The sequence below is a fragment of the Pinus tabuliformis genome, chromosome 6 (assembly GCF_031772625.1).
Source record: "Pinus tabuliformis cultivar Carrire ecotype Pingquan chromosome 6, CPIR1, whole genome shotgun sequence".
Taxonomy (NCBI): domain Eukaryota; kingdom Viridiplantae; phylum Streptophyta; class Pinopsida; order Pinales; family Pinaceae; genus Pinus; species Pinus tabuliformis.
This window is the reverse complement of record NC_142292.1, coordinates 555,861,758-555,867,636: the sequence shown is the minus strand read 5'-3', so window position 1 is coordinate 555,867,636 and position 5,879 is coordinate 555,861,758.

The following is a 5,879-nucleotide window of genomic DNA, read 5'->3' as shown; positions in this document are numbered from 1 at the left end:
TAAAAGTAAAAAAGGGAGATATTTTCAATATATAAATTACTTCAACCAGTCATTTCACTGGAAATACATTTTCAAGGGGAATTCTTATTTATCACGAACAAAGAAAGAAAACCAAAGTATTATGTGTCATATTTGGAACACCAGGGGACGATTGTAATCATGGAGCAATTATGTTTTCACGTCCCGGGGGCGGTGGTGGTTACTGTGAAGGGCCGAAAGGTGGCACTGGTCCTCTTTTTATTTCTTTCCATGTAGAATCGAGGCTATTCACCCGCCGCTTTGAAGGGACGGAAGGTGGAACTGAACCTCTTTTTATATCTTTCCATGTAGAATCGGGGCTATTCACCGGTGGCTGCTCCACATGCAGGTGCGCAGATCGCCCAGCAACAACATGATTGAGAATGAGCATGCACATGAGCATACAAAGTACGACATTATAAACCCTTTTTCCCTCCATCATTGATTATCAGTCTCTTCCCACTTATCTTTTCGCCAAAAAAATCACTTCCCAGACTCAATGCCGCCAATACGCACAGGTATGGTTGAGGTCCTTCAAAAGTTCAACATATATAAGCAGGCTTAACATCCATACCGGCATGGAGACCAAAAATATATTTTGTTTGTTTGGCTATCTCTGAAATAGCGTTCCATTTTCTTCGGCTTCTGTGAAAATCTAGAACTTGAGATGGGCTCCACAGAATTTCTTGCTAATAATTAACTATAGTTAGACCACTTCGCTTTATTATATTTTTTTCCTTTAGTAATTAGTTGTAAATTTGTTAGTAATTGATAATGGTTCTAGATGATATGAAAGGATGGGGTTAAATTTGGTGAGTATTTTTTTTTTTTTAATTTAAACGTTATGAGTGATTTATTTAATTTTTCAAATGGTGAATTTGATGGGTGATTTAAAAATTTATTCCGATATTTGTGTTTTAATGAGTGAGACTCAAAGATAACCAATATCACATTGTTATGTCTATAATATTAATATTTTAAGATGAAACTTCAAGATTGACATGGAATATTTCCATATTGTTGAGACTTCAAGATAAGCATAAAATGAAATAGCTCTTTTCCATTTTCTTTCACACCATACAATCCTACTTTGTACACATTTAATTCTAAAACGTGAACATTGACGCATGAAACTAAGGTTGATACTCGCATGACATTTCCACACCGATGGGCCATTGGTACTCTATATAAAACAATAACTGAAAATCTCAAATATGCGGTTACCAAGGTCATGATTCCTTAATTACATTCACACTTGAATCTAAATACAACTAGATTTGGGCTTTTTAGGTGTTATCGTGTTAGCATGGGAGCTTTATTCTTCTTCCTTGTTGGAATACTAGTAATTGCACTAAATGTTGCAAAGTAAACACTTTAAGTTAGTAGCATATGGAAGAATATCACATAGGAAGAGAGATGTGATATGTTATGTGATCTAAATGTTGCATCTCCTCATCAATTCCTCCAATTACTTGTTCTTCATGCCTCCTTAGGCTGCTCCTCTTCATGGAAGAATCCCCATAGTCTTCAGCCAGACTACCATACACAAACCTTCCTTCCCAACACTGTCTCCCAAGAGCTACACTTCTAGCAATCACACATATGGAGACAACTTTGTTTGAGATCACAAAACTACAATTCCAAACTGAAGCAATTTTGAACAAGGACAAATTCATAGGAATAGAGATTTCTCTTATACCACTTGATGTAAGGCTATGCAATGCAGACTCAAACATCTTTGTTGTAGAAACAAGCTTGCAAATGCAAAATCAAAACATGTTTTGTTCTAGAAACACACTTGTAGTTTTGAATGCTGCAACCATAAAAATTTCACCTACACATGGACTTGTGAAGACTACAAAACAAACAACAGGAAAAAACGACCATGAGAATATAGGAAAGCACAAACAACATAGGAGAATGGACATAATCTGTTATGAAACCAGCTCAAGAAAAGATAGAAAAGATAGATCAACGCCTTAGAATTCAGCCTCTTCGAGGGGGCAACCTCCTTTACATTACATAAATGAACAATTCTTGGATGATTCAAATGACAAAACCTCCTTTCTATATATAGGAGTCTAAGGAGTCACAATATAATCCAGCCGACCTAACAATAATAATATAAAGCCACAAAAATAACAATAGAGGGATTCTATGGGGCACAGAAATAACAATAAGGGGGTAATAGGGGCACAACAATATAAATAAGGGGTATAAATATAATAGTAATGGGGTAATCACTAGTATTATAGGGACCCAACATGCCCCTCTCCTTCAAAAAAGTGTTGTCCTCAACGCTTGAGTAATTCTGGATACTTCTGCATAAAATTCTCATCCTCCCATGTGGAATCTTCAGTGGATAAGTTCTTGCACTTGATAAGATACTCTGAAATTGATCGATTTCGTAGCTGTCGAGTTCTTGTTTCTGTGACTGCTTCCGGTTCCAATACAATTTTTCCTTCCTCGTCAAGTTCTGGAAATATTGTTTGAATTGGGAGCTTGTCGCCTATAACCTTCTTTAAACATGAAACATGGAAAACTGGGTGCAATCGAGAAGCTGCAGGAAGCTCCAATTTGTATGCCATAGTACCAATCTTTTGCAACACCTTGTACGGACCATAATACTTTGGTGATAGTTTATTATCCTTCTTAGCTTGCTTTAGGGACATTTGCTTATATGGTTGTAGCCGTAGGAATACCCAATCACCTACATCAAAACTTCTTTCACTGCGATGTTGATCTGCCTGTTGTTTCATTCTATTTTGTGCCAACACGAGGTTATCCTTTAAGAGTTGGAGGACTTGTTGTTGATGTTCGATGTGATGTTCCACTGCCTGAACCTTAGAATTTTCTCTTAAATATGATGTGATGGATGGTGGTTGATACCCATAAAGTGCCATAAATGGGGTCATTTTTGTTGTTGTATGGAAGGAAGTGTTATACCACCATTCAGCCAGAGGCAACCATTTGACCCATTGTGTCTGTTTATCAGATACAAAGCAACGAAGATATCCTTCCAAACATTTGTTTACTATCTTAGTTTTCCCATCAGATTGAGGATGATAAGATGAGCTATGAGCTAACTGAGTACCAAGACAAGAAAATAATTTGTCCAAAAATTTCCAGTGAAAATGGGATCTCTGTCACTTATAATAATCTTTGGGTTTCCATGTAGCTTTTGAACTGTTTCCATAAATGCAGTAGAAACTGTACTGGCTTTAAATGGGTGTGATAATGCACAAAAGTGTGCATACTTGGTAAGTCTGTCAACTACCACCATGATGACACTCTTTCCCTCAGACTTGGGTAAACCTGTGATAAAATCCATTGAAACCTCCTCCCAACGTTGGCTTGGAATGGATAAAGGTTGTAATAGACCCGGTGTCTTAATTGTTTCAACTTTATTTTGTTTGCAAACCAAACATTCCACCACAAACTTTTGAATATTTGATTTAAGGCCATCCCAAAAAAATTTCTTCTTAACCCTGTGGTAAGTTTTTAAAAATCCTGAGTGCCCTCCTAAGGGAGAAGTTGCAATTCCATAAGAATCTTTTATTTTAGCTAGGAATTCTTACAGAGGTATAAGCAATCTTTGTACCATAACGAATCATTTTGCCAGCTAAATGTATCAGAAGTAATAGAATCTTGTTGTAGCTTTTGAATAAGTGCCCACACTTCTTTTTCATTCTTCCATTCCTCCCTTGCTTTGTTTATTCAATCTTGTTGGATAATAGAAATGGCACACAACAATGCTTCCACATCCTCATCCTTTCTTGAGAGTGCATCTGCCACCACATTTTGCTTCCCTTTTTTTGTAGATGATTTCAAAGTCATAACCCAACATCTTTGTGACCCACTTTTGTTGCTCTTCAGAGGATAATAAAAAGTATTTAAGGCTATCATGATCCGTTTTTACCTTGAAGTGTCTTCCCATTAGGTAGGGTCACCATTTCTTAAGTGCATGGAGTATTGCCAACATTTCCTTCTCATAAATAGCTTTGCTTAAATACTTTCCCTTGATTGGACGACTTTCAAAAGCAATGGGTCTTTCATCTTGCATTAGAACAGCACCAATTCCATTTCTTGAAGCATCACATTCCACAATAAAGGTTTTTGTGAAGTTCGGTGTAGCTAAGACCGGTGCTTGGCACATTGCCTCTTTAAGATGTTCAAAGGCCTTTGTTGCTTCCAGAGTCCATGAAAATGAATCTTTCTTCAATAATGTTGTTAGAGGTGCTGCTATTCTCCCATAATTCTTAACAAACTTGCGATAATACCCTGTCAACCCAAGAAATCCTCGCATATGCTTTATGGATGTGGGGATTTTCCATTCCTTAATGGATTTAATTTTGTTAGGGTCTACCTTAACTCCTTCATGAGATACAATATGACCCAAATATTCCACCTCCTGGACTCCAAAGAAACATTTGGATCTTTTTGCATATAATTGTTTCTCCTCCAATAGTTGTAGCACCCTGTCAACATGTTCAACATGATCCTTCCAAGACTTGCTGTAGATTAGTATATCATCAAAAAATACTAACACAAATTTTCTAAGGAATGGTTTGAAAATTGAATTCATCAAACCTTGAAATGTTGAAGGTGCATTGGTAAGGCCAAAAGGCATGACCAAAAATTCATAATGACCCTCATGAGTTCTAAATGCCATTTTCGGAATGTCTTCAATCTTCATTCTGATTTGATGATATCTTGAACGAATATCCAACTTGGTGAAGTAAATTGATCCATGCAATTCATCCAGTAATTCATCAATGACAGGAATGGGGAACTTATCTTTAATAGTGAGCTTGTTGAGCTCCCTATAATCCGGACACATGCGCCATGATCCATCCTTCTTGTGCACCAATACTACTGGAGCTGAGAAAGAACATTGACTCGGTTTAATTATACTAGCCTCTAGCATTTCTGCAACCATACATTGAATTTCACTTTTTTGGACATAGGGATATATGTATGGCCTGATGTTTGGAGGAACACTTCCTGGAATCAGATGAATAGCATGATCATGATCACGCATAGGTGGGAGACCTTTGGGAGTCTCAAATACCTTGGAATGATTGTCCAGGACTTTTTGGAGATCTGGAGAAATAGATGATTCCAATGTGGAAACATCTAGCAACATAATTGTGCAATTACACCTCTTTGCTCATTTTTTAGAAGCTTAGTCATGCCATTAGAGCTGATTATCTTTCCTGGTTTCCCTGCAATACCCCTTAATTCAACTTCCTTTCCTTCCACAGAAAATTTCATGAAAAGTTCTTGAAAATTAAAAGCTATTGTACCCAAGGATTGTAGCCATTGGACTCCTAGTACAACATCAGCACCTCCCATTGGAATGGAAAGCATTGGGCTAGTCAATACATATTCTCCCATGGATAGCTTGATATTATGGCACTTTCCAGAGCAATTTATTGTTCCTCCATTTGCAATCATCACTTGACACTCTGGTGCTGGATATAGGAAGCAATTCAATTCTTTTGCTACCCTACAATGAATAAAATTGTGGGTGCTTCCTGAATCAATCAACACTATTACCTTTTTCTTCTTGATTTGTCCTTCTATCTTGATGGTTTGAGGAGTGGTAATTCCCGCCAATGCATTACAAGATATGGTCGGATTTATTTGTTCTTCATCTAGGCTTTGTTCCTGGAATATATCCTCTTCTTTTGACCTTTCTTTCTCCTTTTCTTCTTCCTCTTCACAATCTATGTAGAATAATTTCTTCTCAACACACTTATGACCTTTTGTGTATTTGCTATCACAATTGTAACAAAGCCCTTTTGCTCTTTTTTCTTCCAATTGTTGTGGTGTCAACCTTGTAGGTTGTGGAAGACTAG